This window comes from Terrapene carolina, unplaced genomic scaffold (genome assembly GCF_002925995.2).
Source record: "Terrapene carolina triunguis isolate 2854851 unplaced genomic scaffold, T_m_triunguis-2.0 Scaffold84, whole genome shotgun sequence".
Taxonomy (NCBI): Eukaryota; Metazoa; Chordata; order Testudines; family Emydidae; genus Terrapene; species Terrapene triunguis.
In genome coordinates this window covers 13,792,764-13,819,622 of record NW_020664435.1, presented here as the reverse complement: position 1 = coordinate 13,819,622, position 26,859 = coordinate 13,792,764, and the positions used below count along the sequence as shown (strand labels likewise).

At 42.0% G+C, this 26,859-nt stretch overlaps 1 protein-coding gene across 2 annotated transcripts in view; it reads left to right on the top strand.

Moving 5' to 3' along the window:
• The window catches only part of CREB5 (cAMP responsive element binding protein 5), a 353,979-nt gene that overhangs the window by 15,837 nt on the left and 311,283 nt on the right, over positions 1-26,859 (top strand). The gene's annotated exons all lie outside the window — the stretch shown is intronic.

Genomic DNA, 26,859 nt, shown 5'->3' with positions numbered 1-26,859 from the left:
GTATTTTTCCCAGACATGTTCGGCTTTTTAGCAATTCCCCCCGGACGGGGGTTTGATTACCAAAAAGCCGGACATGTCCGGGGAAAAACCGGACGTATGGTAACCCTAGCTTGGGGCCCCCATGCCACAGGGAGCCCCATGAAGCTAAGCTGCTCAGGCTTTGGCTTCAGCCCCTGGTGGTGGGGCTCAGGGACTTGGGCTTCAGCCCCGTGCAGTGGAGCTTTGGCTTTCTGCCCTGGGCCCAGAGAGTCTGATGCTGGCCCTGCTTGATGGACCCCTTGAAACCTGCTTGTGGCCCCCCCAGGGGGCCCCAGACCCCTGGTTGAGACCCACTGAGCTATATAACTATTTTTTTACTATTCAGAATATGCTGAATTCTTCTAGATATTGTTTCAAAAATGAAGAACATAAATGGACTGGAAATATTCATGTAACTTTTTTCACTTGATTAATGAGGCAGAATTTGTCTTGGTCTGTGATCTTGAAGTACAAAGATTGTGAAGTCACACACCATGTCAAATAAGTAACTCTAATAATCTGTACAAGGAAAGTATTTGACCTTGTTGGCATGGATAATGTTTGAAATTTAAAAGAGAGGGGGGTATATGTTTCTCTCAAAACCAAAATATTTAATAAAGGCTAAGGAACAGTCCAGGAGGCTTAGTGGAATGCACAGAGACTTCTAAATTGATATTTTAAAAACTGCCTAAGGGATTTAGCCACACACCTTCCATTAAAAAATTAATGAAACATCCCTTAGATTGCTTTGAAAAAAATCTTAACCCTGAGTTTTATCAGTGGAGAGTGCTGATTTGTGTTCCCCTATCAATTATTTATTGTATCTTGTGCCTGACTCTTTCATGTTTGTATGCTTAGAATTTATGTAAAATGCTGGTGTGCCTTTCAAATATCTGCATAAAGGAAAAACGTTAACAACAGAGATACAAAGTGGCTGACTGAAGCTTAATTACAAGTTGTCAAAATATTCCCCCTTATCCTTTGAAAACAATGTTGGATTGAAGATTTGAAACAACATCCATTTCCTGTCCATATTCTTCAACCTATGATTGATCTCAGGCAGCCAACTGCTATCATACTCCTTTCTTAGGGCTTGTCTACACTTACTGGAGGATCGACACTGTGGCGATTGATGCATTGGCGGTTGATTTAGTTGGTCTAGTGAAGAGCCCCTAAATCAACGGCCGATCGCTCTCCCGTTGACTCCTGTACTCCACCTGATCGAGAAGAGTAAGGGGAGTCAACGGGAGAGCATCTCTTGTTGACGTTGCATAGTGTGGACTCCACAATAAGTAGATTTAAGCTATGTTGTAACTCAAATTGGTAGCTTAGATCAAATTTTCCATTTAGTGTAGACAAGGCCTTAGAAGAAAACTTAATTCAGTTTTACCTGACAGAGGTTTAAGAGCCACATCAGTACCACACAAACTAGTTAGGGTTGCCAACTTTTTAATTGCAGAAAATTGAACACCTGCCCCCTGCCCCACCCCTTCTCCAAAGCCTGGCCCCCACTTGCTCCATCCCCTCCCTCCATTACTCACTCTCTTCCACCCTCACTCACTTTCACCGGGCTGGGGCAGGGGGTTGGAGTGCGGGCTCTGGGGTGAGGCTGGAGATGAGGGGTTTGGGGTGTAGGAGGGGGCTCCGGGCTGGAGCGGGGGGGAGTGCAGGGTCCGGGCGGGAGTTTAGGTGCAGGAGGGGACTCTGGAATGGGGCAGGGGGTTGGGGTGCGGGAGGGGGTTTCAGGGTGCGGGGTCCCGGAAGCGCTTACCCAGGAAGTGGGTGCCAAGTCGCTGCAGCCTCTAACCTCATGGGTTGCCAGGAAGCTCCGTGTGCTGCCCTTGCACCAGCAGGTGCTGCCCCTGCAGCTCCTATTGGTTGCGGTTCGTGGCCAATGGGAGCTGCAGAGCTGCCACTCAGGACAGGGGCAGCGCATGGAACCTCCCTGACCACTCATGCGCCTAGAGGCTGCAGGGACCTGGTGGCCACTTCCGGGAGCCAGGTGGAGCCAGGGCAGGCAGGGAGCCTGCCTTAGCCCTGGGCCCCCACTGCGCCGCCAACCAGACTTTTAACAGCCCGGTCGGTGTTACTGACCAGAACCGCCAGGGTCCCTTTTTGACTGGGCATTCCGGATTAAAACTGGATGCCTGACAACCCTAAAATTAGTGCATGAAGCTAGTTTAACTATTTTAGTAGCATTAGGCACTAGCTATCTTAAGAGTATCTTAATGTAAAGGAGAAAGTTGTGTACTGTTAGGAAAGTTCTTCTTTGGAATAAAAACAAAGGGGAGAGATAAATAATTAAGAGGACAGGTCACTGATACAGAGCAATCTGCATTTCTTGGAAAATGGGGTGCAAGAAAACAATATGCATTTTCATATGGCTAAATGTAAATGTATACATCTGGGATCAAAGAATGTAGGCCATAATTACAGAATGGGGGACTCTAGGGTGGGAAGTCATGACTCTGAAAAAGATGTGTAGGTCCTGGTGTGATGCTGTGGCTAAAAGAACTAATATGATCCTGGAATGCATACACGGGAATCTCAAGTAGGAGGAGAAAAGTTATTTTACCACTATATTTGGCACTGGTATGAGCACTGCAGAAATATTGTATTCAGTTCTGGTGCCCACAATTCAAAAAAGATGTTGATTAACTGGAGAAGGTTCAGAGAAGAGCCACAAGAATGATAAAAGGTTTAGAAAACATGCCTGATAGTGATAGTCTCAAAGAGCCTAATCTGTTTAGTTTATCAAAGAGAAGGTTAAGGGGAGACTTGATTAGTCGATAAGTATCTATATGGAGAACAAATATTTAGTAATGGGCTCTTCAGGCTAGCAGAGAAAGGTGTAACACAATCCAATGGCTGGTAGTTGAAGCAAGACAAATTCAGACTGGAAATAAGGCAGACATTTTTAACAGGTAGAGTTATTAACATTGGAACACTTTACCAAGGGTTGTGGTGTATTCTCCATCACTGACAATTTTAAAATCAAGATTGAATGTTTTCCTAAGAGAGATGCCCTAGGAATTATTTGGGGAAAGTTCTATGGCCTGTGTTATACAGAAGGTCAGACTAGATGATCAGAATGGTTCCTTCTGATCTTGGAATCTATGAAAATCAAGAGCTAAATGAATATCAGGAACAACTATATTTATTCAATATGTTAACACAGAAATAAAAATATTTATTGTAGCCAATTCAAAATATATAGAGATGGAACCACATCTTCCCCATATGTTATAAAGCTTCTTTATATTGTGTTTCTTTCTCATGTCAGCAACCTTCCAAATGAGTAAGAATGTACATGTAGTCAAGTATCAGGGGGTAGCTGTGTTAGTCTGTATCCACCTCGAAAGCTTATGCCCAAATAAATCTGTTGGTCTTTAAGGTGCCACCGGACCCCTTGTTGTTTTAATATACATGTAGGTGTATCTTGGCATATTCATTTTTTGTCCAATTTATTCTTCACTGTTTCAGTTGTGCAGGCAAGTATATTTTTGTTGCATCATTCAGTTCTGTTCAAACATTTTGTAGCTGGGGATTTCAATAGCTCTGTTAGTAACTTATCAGGGAGGCATGTCTGCAGCTTTCATTTTTAACTTCTAAAAATTAAATCGCAGAGCAGACTAAGAAGAACACAGTTCTTACTCAACTGAGTAAGGGTTTGCAGGATTAGTCTCTAAGGCAGAACCCTGGGGATCCAGGTTCAGCAGGTCCGAAGCGGCCAGGATGCAGCCATGAGTCAGAGCAGCAGAATTAGATCAACGCTCACTGTCATATTGGGGAATTTAAAAAAAAAAAAAGAGCAGGAACCAGTTTTTCCATGCAGTTCAAGTTTTGACTAAAACTCTGAGTGAGGAAGCTCAAGGACTCTATCTGGTTTGGGGAAGGGGAGTTGTGAGATGGGCTGGGGAAAGATTAGGGAGTTCAAGGATTTAGCTGGGAGCAAGGCTGAATGTTTGAGAAGAAAGTAGGGGAAGATTAGTCTCTTCAGACATGTGGGGATAGATTACGGTGACCATACAGCAAGAGTGAAAAATCGGGGCGGGGGGTAATAGGCACCTATATAAGACAAAGCCCCAAATATCGGAACCATCCCTAAAAAATCAGGGCATCTGGTCACCCTAGGATAGATTGAGTGGAAGAATCTGTCCAGAAGCCTAAAGACCTTTATTAGGGGAGTGGGTGGGGGCTATGAACGTATGGTGGACCCAAACTCTGTTTAAACTTAATCTACCCCTGCTAAAGCCAGTGAATTTAGAGAACCCTAAATTAGTATAATGGCTTTAGTATTAGGATTTGTACATGTTAAACTGTCAAACTCTGACCTTCAGTAGGGTGCTACCAAAATATACAGGGGCTTAATTTCCCCCTTTAATACTCTGGCACAAGTACATGTAACTCCTGTTTATAGAGAGATAGTGGAGAATATTTGATTTACAATATTTCAAAAAAGTTTAGGAATTATTTTTTCAAGCCAAACATCAACAAATCACCAGCTCCTGGTGCTGTTCCATTTATGTCCAGGGGAATTCCATGTACTGAACAATTACAGGAAAGGGCTCTAAAGCCAGTAGTTCAGGAATGCCCTGCACCTAGGAAAAAATCACTCTCTCACACTTATGCTTTCTTGCTGGCTGTTATTTTAGATGATCAAATATGAGCAGTGCTAATCTTTAGTGTTAGTTGTAGGAGGGGCTTACTAGATTCATGCCATGAAGAGAGTTTGCACACATTTCATAATTTGCAGCAGACTAGACAGAAACTCCGGCTCTGTGGGCAAACTATGCTTTAAAAACAAACGCCTACGTATATTACTGCTCTCAGCCAAATTCTAGGTGGCACCCAGCCTTGCATCAAACCCACAATCTGTAGTCTGAAAAGAATCTCATGTGAACAACTAAACCTTTTATTAACACTGGAAGATTGTGAAGCTATAAATACAGAGAAAGTGAGAACTTGGGCCACTATTTAAAGGCCAGAGGATTTTAGGAGAGTTTCAAAAACAGCCTGGGTAAAGCCACTTGGGAGTGGGGATTGGGAGAAGATGAATTTCCCGGGTTGTTAATTTTTGTGTCCTTCTGTTCAGCAGAATGCAGTTTATGTTTGAATATATATATTTTAAGTATGCTTTAAGGACCTTATGTAAAATCCAAATGTAGGTGGAAAAAATATATCTGCAAGTCTGCCATACACACAAGTGTATGGCAGAGAAAGCAGGCACACTTTCGCTTGTGTCGTGTGTTCGTGTCATATTTTTTGCAATCTTTGCTAAAAGCAATATGTTTCAAAAGCAGTCACAGATCTCCGAGTTCCATCAATATTGCATTTAGTAGAAACGACGCACTGTAAATTGACTGCAAACTGAAAAATGGCAAACTAGTTTTGCCTAGTTCTGAGCTCACTCAAACATAGAGGGGTCAAAATTAGGAATGCAAATTGAACCTGTATTCTGTTTACAGCTGGCAAAACACAGTTTTGTGCCAGAAGAGCTTGCAGTCCTAGCTCTCCCCACACGTTCTGCTCCTGACTTAAGCAGGGTGAAGGCTAGAGAAGAGTACATGCATCCCTCCATCCCGTTTCCTGTGGGAAAGGAAGAAGAACCACCACTCAGACCCTCCTCCTCATAAAGCATCCCTCTACAGGCCTTGAGGTTTCCTCTCTAATTTTTTTGTTTTCTGGACTGCTTGATTGCCAAAACCCTACATCTCTATTACGTCTTCCTATCTTAACCCTTGCTTACCAGGATGGGCTATTGTCTCTTCAATCAAAACAGAATATCCTCTAGATTGGTGGCCTTCCTCTACTTCTAGATTAGCAGTAAGAGCTGGAAATCACTCTCTGTCCTGCTGCAGCTCCCTAAGGGCAAGACGTCCCTGGAGCACTGAGATAGGGGTAACTGTCCAGGAACTTCCCAGAGGTTAGGTGCCCCTGAGCCTAAGCAGTGCTTCCGCTAAGCAGTGGCAGAAAGAACTGATCAGTGAGAGGAGGAGAGTGTTTGTAGGTTTCTCAGATACGGAGTGGGGGATGGGAATGAGTATGTGTGCAGATACCTGCTCCTAAGGAACTTGTGCCTGGATTAAGGGTGGGAGGTGGGCTTTCCCTTCCTGGCAGGCCCCAACCAAAAGAGGGAGGTAGTTTGTACCCTGAGAAGATAATGGAGGAGTGGAGTTGTTTCATTAGCCACCCTCCCAGGGCCGGTGTTACCATTAAGGCAAACTAGGCGGTTGCCTAGGGTGCCAAAATTTGGGGGCGCCAAAAAGTGGTGCCCCCAGGTGGTTGTTTTTTTTTTTTTTTTTTACAGCGTTCCTGGGCTGGGCTGCCGGCAGCGCGCTGACACGTGCGGCTCAGACTCCCTCTTCCAGTGCAGCGGCCGCTCCATGCAATTATTGTCATTGCTGGTGGGGGCGGCGTGCTCGGGGAGGGGGGCGTAGCAGAGGTGAGCTGGGGTAGGGAGCCCTGCGGCAGCTCCCCCCCCCGCCCTGAGGCACCCCCCGCGCAGCAACTCCCCACCCTCCCCAGCCCGGGGAGCCATGCGGCAGCTCCCCACCCCAGCTCATCTCTGCTACGCCCCCTCTCTGAGCGCGCGGTCGCTGCTCCACTTCTCCCGTCTCCCAGGCTTGGGAACGGGGGTGGCATGCTCAGGGAGGAGGCGGAGCAGAGGTGAGCTGGGGTGGGGAGCTGCCGCGGGGGGAGGGGCCAGGGAGCTGCCGCAGGGTTGGGCGGGCGTGCGGGGGTGCAAGGTGGAAGTTTCGCCTAGGGCGCGAACTTCCTTGCACCGGTCCTGCACCCTTCTCTCTGCCCCCCAGGAGACCACTGACAAAAGTAATGGGAAGTATTGGGGATGAGGGAGGGCAGGAGATGTTTCAGGATCAACAACATCTTCAGCTCCTTCCAACTCATTAGGATCAAGTTCACCCATCCATGTTAATATCCCTTGCAATGGAACTTCCTCTATAGTGAGCAGAATGCACTGAAACAATCTGTCTTTCATTCCAAAGTGCAAGTGTCATGTTGGTTAAAGTGAATCTCTACTCCAGTGAAGCTGTTCTGTGTTCAAAAAAGCAAAAAAACAACCGATTTCTTCACTGTAAAGAGTAAACAAGATTTGATTTTGTGTGCTATAAAATCACACGATTATTCTGAAATAAATTTCTATTTTAAAAATGTTATTTATCTGATTTTGTGTGTGGATGTCTTGGGTTAGATAATTCTCTTGTACTAGATGAATAAAAAAATAAAGTAGTAAATAGTTTTGGTATTAAACCAGATTGCTGCTCTTTCTACAGTTGTGCTGGCACTGATCACTAGGATATTTTTAATTTCTGCGTTTTCAAAGCCTTGAAAAAATATTCATGTAAAAACCAAAACAAAGTGGGTAATGAAGGTTAAAATTATTTATACAAATCGCGAGTCAGAAAAATGATCTTCATTCAGCAACACTCTGCCCATCAAATTAAAGCAACAACAAACACATTGGTTTTTGGAATGTGAAATCGGTAACTTTAATGAGTCTTTCCTCTGTATTCTGCCTTACATTTGATATCAGTTTGCTTCAGTCCAGTAACTTTCTTTCCCATTCATGTTCTGTCTATAATAAAATAAATATGTATGTTCTTCTAATCTGATATGCCATATCCAGTAAAAATCAATGTTTGTTGTCCAGGCTTCTACAGACTGATTGCAGCCTATATGTATATGTCCTTGCTTCATTTCTGTTTCCTGGCATCTCTTAAATGTTGTCATGATCCCTGCCTCACCTATACACAAATTGCATTTTCATTTCATTTTTCATTTTCATTCAGCCATTTTCATTTATAGATTAGTTTGGAAAGAACTGGAAGCCTACTGGAGTTTGCCCTTCATGGGGCTAGTTTATCACCCCAGTCTTCTCATGGGCTACTTGCTTTGGGGGTTGGAATAACTGTACCACTTTCATGCAAACTGTTGTTATTCCTGGCTAATGTAAGCATAAAATTGGAAAAACTTCACAGCAAGCTGTTTCCCCCCCCCCCCCCCAGTTATTTCTTTATGGACATAAAGATGCCCTGCCTACATAGTACAAAGTCATTCACTTAAATTTAATCTATTAAGTGGATTGTAAATGATGAAAATAAAGCAGGTTGCTTTTTTCATGTTATCCAGATGTGACATTTTCTGTGCACACATTCACCAGCAGAGGCTGCTGCCACCATGTGCTTCACTAAATAAGTGGGCATGCCTGGCAGTGAAATTCATCTACAGGAGGAAGCTAGAGGTGGGAATTAACCAGGGTCTCTTGCTTACCCAGGCAAGAGCCTGGTCAGATGAGCTAAAGAAACAGTTTTGTTAGCTTCCTCTGACAGAGCTTTTTAAATTAGATCACCCACAATGTCTGTCTGAGACTAAAATAAACATACTTTCAACTACAGTCATTCCGTTTCAGAGATTAAGTTTATCAGTTGCATTTCTCCACACAAATAACTTTTTTAAACATCAACCAATAAAATATAACTTATTTCCAGTTCAATTTAGGAAACTCCAGGCATTTCTTCTGACATGTAATTTCGTTATGATTCCTGATTAGGCTGTAAATTTTTGCAGTAGGATTTAGTCCAAAGTAAGATTATTAAAGTATCTATTTCTTTCCTGCATATATTATGGCCTTGATCCTGCCAAGACTACTCACAGTGCATAAAGTTAAGCACATGTCTAAGTCCCTTTAAAGCCAACGGGGCTACTCATATTGAGTAAAGTTAAGCGCACAGAACCATAGAAATAGAGGTCTGGAAAGAACCTCAAGAGGTGATATGGTCCAGCCCCCTGTGCTGAGGAAGGACCAAGTAAATCTAGACCCTCCCTGACAGCTGTTCTTAAAAACCTCCCATGACAGGGATTCCACAACCTCCCTTGGAAGCTTATTCCAGCGCTGAACTATCCTTATAATTACAAAGTTGTTCCTAATATCTAACCTAATCTCTCTTGCTGCAGATTAAACCCATTACTTTTTTTCCTGCCTTCAGTGCCAATTGAGAACTACTGATCACTGTCCTCTTTATAGTAGCCCTTAATGTATTTGAACACTGACATGCCTTCCCCGCCATTCAGTCTTCTTTTCTTAAGACTAAACATGCCCAGTTTTTTTAAAACTTTCCTCATAGATCAGGTTTTCTAAACCTTTTATCATTTTTGTTATTCTCCTCTGAACTCTCTTCAATTTATGAGCATCTTTTTAAAAGTTTGATGCCCAGAACTGGACAGAATACTCCAGCTGAGGCCGCACCAGTGCCACATAGAGGGGGGCCAGTTACCTCCCGTGTCTGACATATGCCACTTCTGTTAATACACCCTGGAATGATATTAGCTTTTTTTGCAACTGCATCACATGTTGACTCATTTTCTATTTGCGATCCAATATAATCCTCAGGACCTTTTCAACAGAACTACTGCCTCGCCAGTTATTCCCCATTTTGTAGTTGTACTTTTGATTTTTTTTTCCTTCCTAAGTGTAGTACTTTGCACTTGTCTTTAGTGACTTTAATTTTGTTGATTTCAGACCAATTATCCAATTTGTCAGGGTCATTTTGAAATCTAATCCTTCCTCCAGAGTGCTTGCACCCCCTCCCATCTTGGAGTCATCTGCAAATTATATAAGCATGCTCTCCACTCCATTATCCAAGTCATTAATAAAAATATTGAATAGTACCAGACCCAAGACAGACCTCTGTGGGTTCCCACTAAATATGTCCCCCCAGTTTGACAGTGAATCAGCAATAAATACTTTTTGAGAACGGTCTTTCAACCAGTTGTGCACCCACCTTTTCGTAATTTCATGTTGACAAAATTTCCCTAGTTTCTTTGGTAATGTCATTTGGGACTGAATCAAAAGCCTTACTAAAATCAAGATAGATTAAAAAATTTATTAAAGTTAATGTTTAAAATTAAATATACACAAGTTAAGAGGGAAGGTACTGTACATCTGGGGTCAGATGTCCAGCCTGCCTCTATCCACTAGGCCAATATCCCTGTCAAAAAAGGAAATTAGGTTGGTTTGGCATGATATGTTCTTGATAAATCCATGCGGACTATTCCTTATAACCCTATTATCCTCTAAATGCTTACCTACTGATTGTTTTAATAATTTGTTTCATTATCTTTCCAGGTATCAAAGTTAGGCTGACTGGTTTATAATTCCCTGGGTCCTCTTTTTAAAGATAGATAATTTTGCACTTCTCCAGTCCTACCTCACCCATTCTCCATGAGTTCTTGATCATCGTTGACCATTGTGCGATTGTTTCAGCTAGTTCCTTAAGTACCTTATGGTGAATTTCATCAAGCCATGCGGACTTGAATATGTTTAACGGATCTAATTATTCTTTAACCTCTTATTTCCCTATTTAGGCTTACATTCCTTCCCCCTTGTTGTTAATATTGTGTTGAGTATCTGGTAGCAATTTACCTTTTTAATGAAGACTAAAGCAAAGTAGGCATTAAACACCACAGCCTTCTCAATGTTAAGTAGAGGATCTATGCTTTCCTTTGTCTTGTTCCTAACGTATTTATAGAACCTCCTTTTCTTATTGTCTTGTATGTCCTTTGCTAGATGCAACTCCTTTTGTCTTTAACCTTTCTGATTTTTATCCCTACATGCCTATACTATTCTTTCGTACTCCTTAGCAATTCATCCATGTTTCCACTTCTTGTCGGATTCCTTTTTGATTTTTCAGGTCATTAAAGAGTTCCTGATGGAGCCATATGGGCCTATTACTATTCTGCATATCTTTCCTTCACGTCGGACTAGTTTGTTGTCACGCCTTTAATTGTCTCCCTGAGAAACTTCCAGCTCTCCTGAGCTTTTTTCCTTTAGATTTTCTTCTAATAGGCCCTTACCTACCAGTTGTGTGAGTTTGTCTAAAGTCTGCTTTTTTTGAAGTCCATTGTCCTTATTCTGATGCTCTCACTCCTTCCTTACCTTGGAATCCTGAAATCTATCATTTCCTGATTACTTTCACCCAAATTGCCTTCCACCTTCAGATTTGCAACCATTAGTCAGCATCAAGTCTAAAATGGCTGTCTCCCTAGTTACTTCTTTCACTTTCTAAAACAAAACATTGTCCTAATTCATTCCAAGAACTTATTGTACATTTTGTGTTTTGCTGTATTACTTTTCCAACGGATATCTGAGTAGTTAATGTCCCTCATTACTACCAGGTTTGTGTTTTGGATATTTCTGTTATTTGTTTTAGAAATACCTCATCCACCATCTCCTTCTGATTTGGTGGTCTATAATAGACCCCTATCCTGACATTGCCCCTGGTTTGTTTCACTTTTATCTTCACATAGACACTTTCAACTCATCTCCTTTTGGACCTCAGAACAAGTGTATATATTCCTGATGTATAAAGCAAAACCTCTTCTCTGTTCCCCTGCCTGTCCTTCCTGGACCAGCTGTATCCCTCTATACCACTATTCCAGTCATGAGATTTCCCACCAAGTCTCTGTGATGCCAATTAAATCATAATTTAGTTTTGGAAAAATCACTTCAAATTCTTTCTGCTTATTTCCTATATTCCTTGAATTTGTATATAGGCACCTAAGATATTGAGCAGATTCTCCTGCTGTTGTCCCTCTTTTTGTTCCTGTGACCCTATTGTATCCTTCTACCCTCCCCCCAAACATTTAGCCCTTTTTAAGGTCACATGTGTAAGTCTTTGCAGGATCAAGGCTTAGGCTATTAAATTATTTTGTTCTTCTATGTGTTCATCCTACACATTAAAAAAGAAACACTGAATATCCTGAAATGCACTATAACAATAGTATTCGGAGACATGTTTCTCTTTAAGGAATAGGGTGTGGTAGATGGCAGTGACTCTTCTCCAGTGTAGGAGTGTGTGAGCTCTATTCTTCCAAGGAGTACATAGAGTTTAATCAGTTAGACTTAGATCTTGGGCTTGTTTTCTCAGCATGACAGTAAATCATGTTAAGAAGATGCGCCACAAATTCCGCTGACTATCAATGCAAAGCTTTACGTCTAGCAGCATTGATTTATTTAAGTATATGTTTTGTGCCCTCTGAGAGCTTACCATCTGCTTAAATTGTGTTTACTGTATATAAAAAGTCAGCATTTTACTGATGAATGATAGAAAAATGATAGCTTTACTTAGTCTTTAAGTGACACCTGGTTAGGAATAATTTGTTAATGACTACTTGGGGGTTGTTTCTTGTTTCCTTCAATTTAATGGGTTTAGTTAGTATCACTTAGAGAATAGCTACTCTGTTGCAACAGTAATAGCTCTTGATTACCTGCTACAGTTACTCCAGTCTGCTTGTGGAGTTCAGCTCTCTTGGGGCGGGGGGAGGGAGGGAAAGGCCACATCCTCAACTGGTGTAAATTAGCATTGGTCCATTTAACTCAATGGCGCTACAGTGATTTACACCAGTTGAGGATATGGCTCTAAGATTACAGCATGAGATCTGATAGCATAGTGGCCCAATCCTGCAAGCGCTGCTCCTGTGGAACTCACACAGAGTACAATGCAAGTTTTGTACAAGGAACGTTTGTAGTGATAGGACCATACATTCAGTATTAGCAGTTGGCATAGCATATCAGCCTAAATCCTGAAACTTGGACCCATATGCACTTCTTTTGTTTAGTTGCTAGAGTGTTAACAGCTGAGTCATAGAGATATTGATATAACAAATTTTAATGGTGTGCTAATTATAGTCTAATTTTTTTTGTGAAGTCATACAAATCCCCCTATTTTATTACTGTACATCTGATGCACAGCAGAAGTGTTTGAACAGTTTGAGAATACATTGAAATAATGAGCATGTGTTTTTTGTTATTGTTAGTAATGTTTACTTAGCATGTATTGCAGTGGTGAATATAAAGAACTAAGGGCCAAAGAATCTTCATTTTTGTGGGTAGTCCATATTCATGTGAGTAGCCACATTAAGAAGACATTAAGGGCTTGTCTACCCTTACCAGGGGATCGACGAGCAGCGATCAATGCATCAGCGACCAATTTAGCGGGTCTAGTGAAGACCCGCTAAATTGACCACAGATAGCTCTCCCGTCGACTCCTGTTCTCCACCGGATCGAGAAGAGTAGGGGGAGTCGACGGGAGATGCTCCCACACTCGACATCGCGTAGTGTGGTCCCCGCGGTAAGTAGGTCTAAGTTATGTTGATTTCAGTTACGCTATTCACGTAACTCAAGTTGCATAACTTAGATCGAATTTCCCCTCTAGACAAGGCCTGAGTCTCATTTTCAGAGGTGTTGCACACCCACAGCTCTCTCTGAAGTCAGCTGGAGTTGAATGCTAAGCACCTCTGAAAATGAAGACCACATGCAAGAACAGGCCTAAATACTACAATATCCAAAACATTTTATTTAAAGTAGAATTGCATGAAATTGTAAATGCTATAGGGCAGTTTTATTGCAATATATTTAGTTACTGTACTTATTTTTCTTTATGCAGGTTGTCTGAATGAAAGCAGGCACTTTCTACCATTATAAAGCAAAAATGACATACAGACATATTCAATAGCAATACCTCCTAATGCGTAGTGTGGCCTTTTAGCGCAAAGCATTTGAAAGAATGTGTCCACAGAAGATATAACTATGGAATAATTAACTACCAAAGATAAATCTAAGTATAAATAAAAGTAATTGTCTGGTGGGGAAAGTACCAACAACAATATACATCTGCTTAGCTTTCCAGTCACTGGTATTTTTTGCAAAGGTAGCATGTGTAGTTCCCTAGATAGCACAGAGGAGAGAATGCCTTGTGTTACTCAGGCTTGCATGATTAGACAAGGAATAGCCCTGACAAGCTCAAGAATAATTCCTTTTCAGTCCTGTTATGGAAAGAGGGAATGGCCAAACCAGAGGACCATGAGGGTGTGGATGCATTTGTTTTTGATGGGAGATGGGGAGTGATGGTGGGGATGGACTGTTAATGTCAGGGGGGCCCAATTCATCATAGCTTTGCATCTTGTCTAGTCACTTATGCCACTGCAAAGTGGGAGCAAAGTCAACTTCTGTACTGATGTAAGGCCACAACTCAGCAAGGACTTAATTACTTGCCTAACTGTAAACACGTGAGTAGTCCAAAATGAAGTCAATGGAACTACTTGTGTACTTAAACTTAGGCATGTGACTAAGTGCTTACTGAATCGGGGTACTAATGACCACACAAGGACAAGGCAATAATGAACAGGGACCAGGATCCTTGGAGCTCCAACAGGGTTTTGGAGAGACCAAATCAAACAGCCAACCATACAACAAAATTACAAAGCAGTGATTCTTAAAGTTGAGCTGGTTAGGGGCCTGGTCCTGGAAACACTTACACATAAGGTTTGCCCTTGGAAAGCCAGTCACATTAGTATGGTTTTGCAGGATTGGGCCCTAACTCTTGCTTCAAAATCTTTTTGATTATGTGGTAGAAACAGAGGACTTTGAGGCTCACAGATTTTTGTTCTAATCTGTTCTGGTACTGATGTGGCTTTGAGCAAATCACTCTAACCTCATGTGCCCCATCTGTAAAATGGGGACAATACCTGTATACTATTTAGGAGCGATCTAAGAGTTAATACGTGTAACATGCTTTGGCATAATCAAATAATAATTATTAGGCATTATTTAATCTTCAGATCCCCATGAAATCTGGCAACTTTTTTCCAAATTTGCATTTCTCCTGCATTTGCAAAATATTAAAACGAACTGCAAAGTCCATAGCCAACATCATTATCACTGATAGACAGACCTTGCTAGGGAGGAGAATTTCTTCCATGTTGAACTGGGCTCTGCAATGGCATTCAGCATTTGGAGCTTCTCGGCCACTTTTCCGAACACCATTTAATATAACAGCCTTGCCACAGAAAGGAAAGCAATTGGCTGAAAACAATCATTTCAGTTTTTTTTAAAGTAGTGACTTTAAGGGACTGTCTTATTCATATTTTGTTAATTTAAATAATTAAAAAATAAATAAAGACTCACAATACAAAAGCTCTCTGTGCTATTGCCAGGCCTTTTACAGCACTGATCCATTGATTTCAAGGGCCATTTGTTTTAAATAAAGCTTTATTTCTAATGAGGGCTGTGGCTGTCCATTTTGTACACAGAGAGATTAAAATCACATTGTTTATATACCTTAAAGATGAATGTCAATTGAATCAGGAAAATGCAAATATTCCCCTGCACTGGAGGGGTATATATCCGGAGAGAAACCAGGCGAGGAGTGCTTTCAAAATTCAAAATCTGTTTTATGTGGTGTACAAGAGACTGCCGTCATCACCCAGATGCAGGAAATGCCAATGCTGGGCTTAAGGGGGACAAAGTAAATTTGACAATGGACTGAAAAGAAAAATAAACAATCAACTTTATTGCTTGAGATTTCTCTTACTTCAACATTCACCTTCAACATTCACCTTCAACTTCAACATGTATCGGAGTTCTGCAAAACATCTGCATCAAGCCTCAAACTCATTCAAACTTAGTTTAGGTTCAAGGTTCAATATATTCCACGTGCATGAGGATTTTACAAATCCATGCAAGCTCCAATTCTATGCAGCCTTCTCTCCCTGTCCTAGTGCTGGTCTCTTTCTTACCTCAATTAGTTCCCAGGACAACTTTCCCTATTTTATTTTTTTATCTTAAATCTCTTCAGTGAGGTCTTAGGACTTGTAGGATGTTTAAGTGGGGGGAGAGAGGGAATATTACCATTGGAGGATGAAGTTTGGGCTCAGACCTCAAAGGTAGTCTGCCTGGATGGATTCACCTCTAACCCCTGACAACTGGACTAAACAGTTCAGTTTGTAAAATCCTTTTACAAAGCAAACCCTACAGAATTTGCACAGCTCTAAAATCTGTGTTGCCCATCCTCATTTATAAAATCAGTAAGGACAAACATCTAAACAACTTTGAATGAACATCATGCTAAGTAATCTGTCCTCCTCCTTCCTTTTTTTTCCCCTATAGCACTCAATGTTTAAATTTGAGCTGCCTCGTAACTAGTCACATGTGGACGGTATTTGGGGCATATTTGGAAGGGTCTTGTGGTAGAGGATCCAAATTATAGAAGCCTTGGAACCACAAAATGAGTGTTAGAAATTGATTACAGTTCCCCAACACAGTTCATGATTGTAGATTTATCATTAAATCATATGAAGCAACTTTCTTTTCTTAAACAAATAATCAGTGGAAAACAATGGGATATAAATACTGTTAGAATCATAGATGGTGTCCTCTATCGTTATCTATCAGGAGAACTGGATATTTGGGAAGAGAGGAAGAATAGATTTTCCTTGTTTTGGGGGGTTTTTTTTTGCCTGTCTTCACACATGTGAGCATGTGTCTGTCTCCTTTGCATCTTCCCATTCCACTCAAGGCCCTGCAACGTAGCTGCCATCCACTTGGGTGAGATTTGCACATACCGCCCTTCAAAGACCTTTCTTACTTGGCCAGATGGTCACACTTTGAGAGGACACGCGGCACTCCTTTCTGCTCAGGTTGTACAGAATGCTTCCTTCTACTAATGCTAACCAGTGCTGGAGGTGATTCATGGAAGTGTGGGGAGTATTACCACTAGGCAGTGTGCTGTCCCAACAATGTGATCCAGTCACCAAAAAAAAAAAAAAAATACAACATACTTTGGAGAGCCTATCAACATTTCAATGAGGTTTTTAATTCCTCCTTTTTTATGCATTTGTTTAGCACTTTTCATCTGTAGATCTAAAAGCCTTTTACAAACAGGAGGGTCACTATTATCCCTGTTTTGAAGTTGGTATAACTAAGGCACTGAGAGTTTTAGCAAAAGAATAGGAAAACTATGGCCAAGCCAGGAATAGAACATGAATCTCATGACATCAGTTGTGCCCTACTCACTTCCCTAGATCGAAATGGATTCGGAGGCTTGCCTTAGCATCTGCGATTAAAGAATGTGCTACTTTGTCTTAATAATAAGCAGAAACACTTGATGTGTAACCATAAGGTATCTGGTGACATGAAAGTCTGGCCTTGTGGGGTTAGTAATGCAGCCTCCCGGTGAAGCACTTACACATGTGCATAACTTTAAGCACACACATAGTTCTATTGCACATGCACATCCTTAAGTGTCTTGCTGGATTGGGGCCATAGGTACCAAGATGGTGCCAGAGGTCAGCATATCTTTTCCAGTGAAGAGGACAGAAAGAGGTACGGTAATAACTCTTTGTTTCCCATCTCCCCTCTCTCCCTCCCCCCCAAAAAACCTACAAACGAAAACCCACTCACTTCATGTTTGCAGATGATCAAGCCCCTTCCATTTTTGTGCTCCCAGTGATCACTTGTTTTGATTTCCTATAAGGCAGGCTTTCCCCTCTCAGCTTCCATTGTTGTCTTGAAGTAAATAAGCTTTTATAACAACCAGAGTTTATAGAAGAAGGGTTCCAAAAGTTGAGAGAAACCCACGAGTCAGTAACTTAGTTAATTCTATGGTTTCATTTCTGTTCCTTTCAAATGTTCTCACATAAGCCCAATTTAGAATTAGATACTTCAAAGTTTGCTCAGCCCATGTTCCTTCAAAGCTGCCTATCAGGGCCTCTTCTCCTCCCCCCCCCCTTTTTTTTTTCTTTTCAAACCCTCCTTATTATTTGGAAAACATCAAAGGGATTTGCACGCACCAAAATGAATAGCCTAGCAATATACAAGTCAGACAGCAGAAAGAGTTGTCATTAAATCATGGTCTACAGTGTGTGAAAGTCTCATACCTATGCATCTCAGGAAGCATCTATAACTGACTTTGCTTCAACCAGCAGTGGTATCTGAACATGGGACCTTCACTGCTGAAAGCATAAATGTTTATTTCTTGGGCTGTAGGACTATATCCTCTAGTTGGCAGCTGTAGCAGACTTATTCATGGAGCCCTACTAATTCTCCTAGTGTGAGTTACATGCGCAAGCCTGCCCTGAGCATAAAGAGTAGAGCTAGTTGAAATTTTTCACAGGAAAACATAGTCCATATCACCCCCAGTGCATGTAGTCCTTAAAACTCTGCTCTTCCCAGCGGGAACACCTCCCCTCCCCCCGCCTCTCTGCTGTGAGAGCATTCTCACCATACTTGGTGTCTTCTGCCACACCTAGGCTCCTTGTTGGTTCTCTTCTATCCTTCTGCCAGGACAGCCACCACAGCCTTTCCAACTGAAGTGCAGCCCCTGCCCTTCCCAGCAGGAACCCCACAGTCTCTCTGCAGGGAGATCATCCTCGCAAACGAAGCATCCCTCCCTCCCCTGGCCCTGTCACTGTTCTCCTAGGCCCATCTCTCCGAGGTGGAGACATTAGAGGGTAAACTGCTGTTTCCCAGCCTTTAATCCTCTCAGGCCCTGGGGTTTTTGGCTTAGAGCCAGCAGGAAGTTTCCTCTGCTGCTCTCCTGCCTCCTCTGGCTCTGGCTCAGGGAGGACAGCTGGCAAACACCGCTTGCTGCTCTCCTTGCCTTCAGCCTCCCCCCAGGAAATACCTTTTGGCTCCGGCAGCACTCACCTCCTGCCAGTCTGCCCCTCCCCCCAAGCAGCCCTGCCTCATCATGTCTCTCTTCCCTTTAGGGCCCAGGTACCCTCTTTTAAACCCAATTGGAATGCTGTACTCATGAAACATAGGTGCACTGGGCCTGCACCCTCTTAAAGTAGGAACCTACAGTGGAGTGGAGTAGAGGGGGAAATAGCTCAGTGGTTTGAGCATTGGCTTGCTAAACCCAGGGTTATGAGTTCAGTCCTTGAGGGGGCCATTTAGGGAACTGGGGTAAAAATCTGTCTGGGGATTGGTCCTGCTTTGAGCAGGGGGTTGGACTAGATGACCTCCTGTGGTCCCTTTCAACCCTGATATTCTAAAGAAAAAACTTGAAAACAAAACATTTTCAAGAAAAACTTTCATGATAAAGAGATTGCACTACATTACTTGTATGAGGTGAATTGAAAAATACTATTTTTTGTTTATCATTTTTAGAGTGCATATATTTGTAATAATAATATAAAGTGAGCACTATACACTTTGTATTCTGTGTTGTAAATCAAAATCAAATATTTGAAAATGTAGAAAAACATCCAAAATATTTAATAAATTTCAATTGGTATTCTATTGTTTAACAGCGATTAAAACTGTGATTAATCATGATTAATTTTTTTGAGTTAATCGCAAGGGTGAAAGTGGGCGGGCACGGCGTAACGGTAAGAAGCCTGTATGCAGCCGACATTAAAGCGCTGCTGTGGCAGAGGACCCTCCTTAAAATGTTGCCCTGGCAGCACTTTAATGTCACTGCCCCTTTTGCCCCACCATGGCCGCCGATGGGGTGGGGCAAAAGGGGCAGCTGCCCCGGGGCCAGCAATTTAAAAGAGCCCAGAGCTCCCGGCCACTGCTACCGTGGCAGCAACCGGAGCCCCAGGTCCTTTTAAATTGCCGCCAGAGCCCCGGGCGGTGCGGGCCAGGCAGCGCGGATGGGCTGGCTGGCTGGGGGAGGCTGACCCCTAGCTCCACCCCTTCCGCCTGAGCCCTGCCCCTTCTGCCTCAAGTCCCGCCCCTTCTGGGGGCCCGGAGCCATGCTCCCATACCGATAAGTGTTTCATATTACTTTCACCCCTGCTTAATCACGTGAGTTAACTGCGATTAATCAACAGCCCTAGCAGTTATTGTTTGTATTGCGGTAGGCCCTAGGAGCTGCACTCATAGACGTGGACCCCATTTTTCTAGGCACTGTAACAACACATAACAAGTCCCTAGTCCAGGGATCAGCAACCCTTGGCACATGGGCCGCCAGAGTAAGCACCCTGGAAGGCCGGGCCAGTTTGTTTACCTGCCGCATCCACAGGTTCAGCCAATCGCAGCTCCCACTGGTGTAATTCAATAACTAATTCATTTGAAGTTGAGAAACTGATTGGGAGTTGGAAAAGCCGGAGACCTTGTTCTCTTCTTCCAGTTTATGAATAAAAGCTACGTGTGAAAGGATGAGATTTACTAGTTCTAAAATCTTGGATGTTGTTTCTGGCCACCATCAGTTCAATTCTCTAATTGCAGATAATACTTCCTTTGTTCAATAAATCAGTTTTAAATGTAAAACATGTTTTGTTAAACTTTTCACACTTAATTTTATTTAACTAATTAATTAAATATTTTGTTTGATTTAATTAATTAAAATGTTGTTTTATGCATTTTAATTGAATTCTAGTTTTCATCCAAATAGAGATTGACTCAAATCACAAATAAAATTAATCATCCACCATTTTCCAACATCATAAAAATGTAAATATTGTTAATCTGAATAAATGTATGTTAATTGCTAAAATAAATGTGTATAGATATAGTGTATCCTGATTAGCAGAAAGAAGTACCAAATTGGGTGTAAAGTCTATATTTAGTTGCAAATCAACATGTTTTAATGGTTACCAAAGAGAATCAACTTTTCAGATATTTGCCTAAAGAAAAGTACAAATGCAAAACAAGATTAAAAATGATTATTTCCATCAAGGTTTCCTGCTTGGTGATCTAAATCATGATTAAAATTGGTGATTTAAATTACCTTGATTTTAAACTAATCCACCCTGTTTTCTTTGCTTATGGAATAGCACATGTCATGGAGCACATGCTAGATCACAGCGGAGAGAGCTGTGCCTGCAAGCTGTTGTTGTAAAATCCCCTGGCCTTTTTGGCAAGTTTTCTATGGAATACTATTTATTACCTATAACCTTAGAGAATGCCATGCATCATGTTTTCTAGCCTTTCTACAAGGAAAGGGAAATATTTTTCGTGTGGTCCTCACAAGAGCCTGATGTGACAATTAACCTTCACTTCCTCAAAAAGAAGCAAACAACCCCCTCCCCAATGACCCCTAACAAAAAACCTGCAGAAGAACAAATGTTGATGGTACAATGTTTAGAGGAGCCAATGTTCAAAAGCTTCCAGTTATTAGACTGTCAAAGATGTTTGCCTTTGAAATCACTGTTTATCAACTGAGTGCAAGTATGTTCATATAATTTGACGTATTCTATGTTTTTTATTTCTAATGACAAAAAAGCATTTATCCTTGGGTCTATGCACCCTGACATCAACTGAGTTTATACACATTTTAAAAACATAAAAAACACAGAAAACCGCTCCAATCCAGGCAGCCAAGTCCTACCAGGATGGTTTTATGGCTAGACACTAAATTGGGCTCAGGAGATATAGGTTCAATTCCTGGTTTTGCCACTGACTTCTTGTGAGACCTTTGGCTGAGATTTTCAGAGGAGCCTAATGAAATGACAGTGCCCAAATATTATTCAAGTGCAATGTAATTTGGGGCACCTAACTGCTGTAGACTCCTTTTGAAAATCTCTGCCTTAATCTCCTTGTGCTTCAGATCCCTGCCTGTAAAATGGGGACAAGAATACATTTTGACTTCATAGGGGGCTGTGGCGAAGGAGAGAAATACGTGCAGAATTATGTATGGAATATTATATTTACCTCAGTTTATCTGTGTGATATTTATTCTGGGTGACTGCATGGAGTTAAACCAACGGAGGCTGTAGAAGGGGAACAAGCAGAAAACAAACCTTATCTCTGTTATCTCCAGGAAGAATACCAAGGATCCTCATGAGAACAATGAGAGCTAGTCTTTGGGAAATATCTACCTACCTGCTGTTTCCAGCCAGGGTAACAGGCCTTTTTTCCCCGAGGCCAGAGCCTAAGATCAAAGGAACACAGCCATTAAAAAAACCCTGCCTCGAGAGCAAAAGCATGTGTGGGAGCTGAGTGGGCAGCTCCTCCGGGAGAGGCGCTATGTGGGGAGAAGAGAGAGAGAGAGAAAATAAGATACTGCAAGAGGACAGTCTGTCTCTCCCTGCCCAGAGATGGAGGTAGCTGGGCTAAATGGAACTAAGACAGAGAGGAGTGTCTGAGTGTTGTTTGCCTGTGTGTTGAGGGAAATGATCAGCTTCAGGCAAGGCCCAGGTGTGCAGACCTTTTTCTCTGCTTGCTGTGTATCTTTGGGTGAATGGACAATACCTCTGTCTGGAACAAACTGTTTTGAGTCATTTTAATCAGCATTGGTCACAGGCTCTCAGAGCGAAGTTTCTCACAGGTACCAATTACAGCTGGGCCTGTCGTGTGAGCATGGCTGTATGTGGAGGCTGAACCTGCAAGGTCTAGTCTCAGAGTGGTAGAACTATGGAGTTCCACCTAGGGAGAGGAGAAGGTAGCAAAACTTGTCACCTGAAGGATTCACTCTTGAGGGAATACAAGAACCATGGACTTCCACTCTGGGAAAAGTGAAGGTGGAGGCTTTTTCACCCAGAAAGATTGCCCACACAGAGACAGGGGAGAGATCACAGGTACAGCTCTCCCCTGACACATGTTTTGAAAATCAGTCAGTGTTTGCGAGGCACTCAGATACTATGGTGATGGGGGGGACATATAATTAGGCAGATAGAATCAAACCAACAGTGCAGACAAGTCCTCCCTTATACCTCGGAGATCCATTATTCCCCTGCCTCACCCTCTGCACATACCTCAGAAGTACTACATTGCATGTCACGTGAGAGGGCAGCTGAAAGATAGCATGTATTTTTGCCATACTGGTACTTTCTTTGTGTCCAGTTAATAAGCTTCAAATCATGTCTGTAAATTCACTAAGCACCTGATTCAAGAATCATAAAGATAGATCCTTAATTTTCTATTGCATCACAATTTCAGGCCCACAAGCCTTTAAAAAGAGCCTCTGCCATTTTCCCTCTCAATGTCTCCTGTGTGTTTCAGAAAAACATATGTGGGCAATTTGACTGGGTACAATAATACATTAATAAATAGCATGGGTTTTTCTTCAGTGGTCCTGTCTGTCTTCTTTCCTAGTAGATATAGGCCCAGTCCAGCAAGGTGTTGAGGATCCTAAAATCTCAGTGATTTCTCTGGGAGTTGGTGGTGCTTGTTACACCTCAGGAGGCACTCAGCACCTAAAATGATCAAGCTTTATTCTCCAGATAACAGAACCTCTGCTGCACATGTGCTAAACAGAGAGGCTAACTAAGCTTGGTAGTAACTGCTACAGATGCAAAATGTTTTTCCATTATACCCCCTTGTTATAGATATTATCACTACAGCAAACATTCACCTTTATCCCTTCTTGGTCTCTGACTCAAGATGAATTCCCTTGGAATTTTTGACCATAGTCCCTTAAGTCTTTTTCCCCAGTTGAGAGGAGAGTGAACAAAACTGAACTTTGCTGATTAGTTTTTTAAATTAAAGACTCTGTAAAGAGGTCTGATCTGTTTGGAGCGAGGGGCTCAGTACTTTCTGAAAACGAGGCTCCTTTAAGGTAGTTCAGTTTGGACTCCTAAAAAGCGAGGCATTCAAAATCACTAGTCACTCTTCATAATCTCGGCCAAGAATTCTTTCTACAGTTCTGATGGCTGAGGCTTGAAAGCTGTGCGTTCTTGTAAGTACAAGTTACAAATCTGGTTTTTAGAGAGGTTTGAATTTCACCGCTTTACATTTGCAGAGTGTAAAAGTTGTTTGCTTTTTGCAGCCTATGAATGTGCAGTCTACGGAGGATAGTCCCCAGTTTGTTTCCTTCTCTTCTGGAAAGCGATTTTTTTTATGTGTTGTTTTTAATACTCTTTCTCATAGTAATGGCTTGGTTGCTGCCAGAAATTTGTGGCTACTCATAGCTGGGAAGTAGTTTTATTGTGATGAACTGCCCTCTTAATGGAGGCAATATTCTTTTAGCCACAATGGTTGCTGTTAAAAATCCATTTGGTAATGTAGCAATCTTTTCTGAGAAGGATTTCTGAGCAATTTTGTAACTGAGGCATATTTGCAATCTTTAGGGGTGATCAGGGGAGAGAGGGAGGGAAGAAAATCCCCTTGATGCATACATACAGAGGGAAATGCTGCAGCACCAGTAGAGATCTCTTTTCACATCTTCCTGGGCCAGCCAAGTGGATCTGGGTGTTGTGGATGTGACTGTGGGAGCATCTTCCAGGTCTGCTCCTGCATATGACTTGTGTTCAGTTGCTGGCAAGTGCTATGTAAATGCTTGATTCTTGGGGGCAGATTTTCTCCCATCCATAGTAACCATAGTCTGAGTAGCTGGGTTTGGTGGAGTGGTTATTACACAAGAGTGGAATGACAGGATCCGTTCTGACTACTCCCAGGTTGCTAAAGTGGAACTGCTGCTGCATTTGTGCATTTCCCTCTGTCCCCCCTTTTTTAATTTGAGGTGGGCAAAAGGGAAGGGAGAGTAATGACCTATGGGTCTGCTTAGTCACAGTAAAATAGTGCTCTGGGTGCAGAAGGCCAATATGTAAACTGGATAGCAAATCTTTTTAAACAGGTGTAGTATGCTAAAGGTAATTCCAAATGGCAATGATTCGCAGTGGAGAAATGTCCACATGTGATGTAGCACAGGAGCGGGTGGATGTGCAGTTCTATTTCAGTTCGTTTATTAATAGATCTAGAGAAGGTCTGTGTCTGTAGAAGGGCACGATTTAGCAATGACACCTAAATTGGTCCTGCCACCAATTCCTGGTGTAACTTCATTGACTTCAGTTGAGTTAGGCCAGGAGTGCCTGATCCAAAGATCATTGAAGTCATGGACCTGATCCACCACAGCTCATCAAGATCAATAACAAATTCGGCCCATAGAGATTTTTAGCCATGAGGACAGTCTGGGATCCCTGCAGTCTGGAGGAGAGACGGCTTACTGCAGTGTGTAAGTGCAAGAGGGCTTTTGAGACAAAGAAGCCCAATGATTTTAATGCTTTGTAACTTGCATGAGTGTCTCTGTATTTTCAGGTTGCTATATAGTTCAAACAGATCCTTACCTACCCTATGTGAACCTCTTCTAGAGTCCAGTCCCGGCCCTCTGTACTCAGTAGAAAACTTACAACTGATTTTCACTGTAAACAGTTACATTAGTTGTTTAGGAGGCTACTAGGATGGCTCTGAAACTAAATGTTTTATCTAAGTGAGACCAATTGGAATGGATAATTGCTCTGCTCTGCATTTCTACATGTGCATGCATGAACTTAAAGTGAATAAAGCTCACTTGATAGAGGCTGCTATGCTGTTCTTAGTAATGTTAAATTAACAACGTCTTAATATATGTCATGTGTGTCAATGGCCCAGTAGTTTTATATGTCTAGTATGTGTATATATCAAGGCTCGATCTGCCCCTGATTACCAGGGTTGGAGTGAACATTTTTAGTTTTTAATGTAATGCTCTGCGGTGCTGAATATTGCCTGATGGGAGTTGAGGATTGTCAGTGCTCTCAGAAGACATTCAGCACCTCAAGGAATTGGCCCCTATGCTAATATCATTAAACTTACACATCGAGGGTATGTCTACACTGCAGTTAGACACCCGCGACTGGCCTGTACCAGCTGACTCAGGCTTGCAGGGCTCAGGCAAAGCGGCTGTTTAATTGTGATGTAAATATTTGGGCTTGGACTGGAGCCCGGGCTCTTAAATGTGGGAGTGTCCCAGAGCTTGGGCTGCAGGCTGAGCCAGAACATCTACATTGCAATTAAACGTCCCCTTAGCTGGGGCCCCTTAACCAGAGCCCCTTCGCCCAAGTCAGCTGGCATGGGTCAGCCACAGGTGTCTAATTGCAGTGTAGATATACCCTAAGAGTCTGATTCAAAGCTCATTGAAGTTAATGGGAACCTTTCAATTGCCTTTAGTGGACTTTAGATCAGGCCTTATAATATCTTTGGTAATTTTAGATGGTGTGGGTTTCTCTAAGTTCTTTTAAAAACTATAAAACTATGTTCCTTTTGGCCCACTGACATGGAAAAATGACTGGTTAAAGGCTGGTGAATGAGTTATTAATAGTCTGCCTTTCCTACACAATAAAAGCATTTATTTACCTCTTACGTTTTCAGCTATGAAGGAAAAAAGGCATGGTAGAGGTTGGTCTATGTTTGTAGGTGTTTAGATATATAGTATTGTGAATAAAATATGTTACTGTCTGATGGCAGAATTTTTGTTTAGGAGTATTTCATAATAAACCAAAAGGAGAATTTTGGCTGGCAAAGTTTTCAAAGTTCACGATAAACTGTTGCTGGCATGAAAGTCAGCTAAACAGGCTCATGTTGTTGTTTCCCCCAGGATGTCTTTCATGCTTTTTTCTCTTCCCATTGGAAATACAATTATTTATTTGCATGCAAGGTAGGTGAATTCTTTTATCTATTTGTGTATCATAAACCAAACAATTAGTATACTGCAGTCACAGTGCACTTTAAAAAAAACAACCCTTCAAAAGCTTTTAGTCAATATTATTATTGGAGGGAAAACTCTTAAGTAATTGTATGCAAACAATAATAGGCAAAGTTGTTTAGTGTTTAATAATAAAAGTTGCACTGGAAAACAAAAAAAGTGACTTGTAGCACAGAGCTCCACATGCAGTGAACCCAAGGATAGAAATATGATGTCAGTCTTTGAAGGGATAGACAATACACTCTCTGCCAACACTGGAAAATCCCAGAAGATTAGTTTATTTGCCAGATGTTATTGGGAGTTCATCACTGACACCCTCTGCTTCATAGTCTTCATCTCACCCCGCAGTTGCCTTTCCTGCCCTTTGCAAATTTCCTGTCGATCTCTTTTTCAGAGTGCGACACTCAAGTTCCTCCTTGAAGTTGATGTTTGTGCTTCATAGCAATAGGCAAGTTGTCCTGTTGACTTATGAAGATGATCTGAAGCCTTTCTTGTTTTTCTTTAATACACCCACGATAACTCTCTTGGCATCAGCATATGCATGAAAGAGCCACTGATGTGAAGTGTAGCAGCTTCTTCAGTTCTGGAAGCTTTGCTTGTACTTGTGGGAGCTATAGGACTACACTTCACACAACCC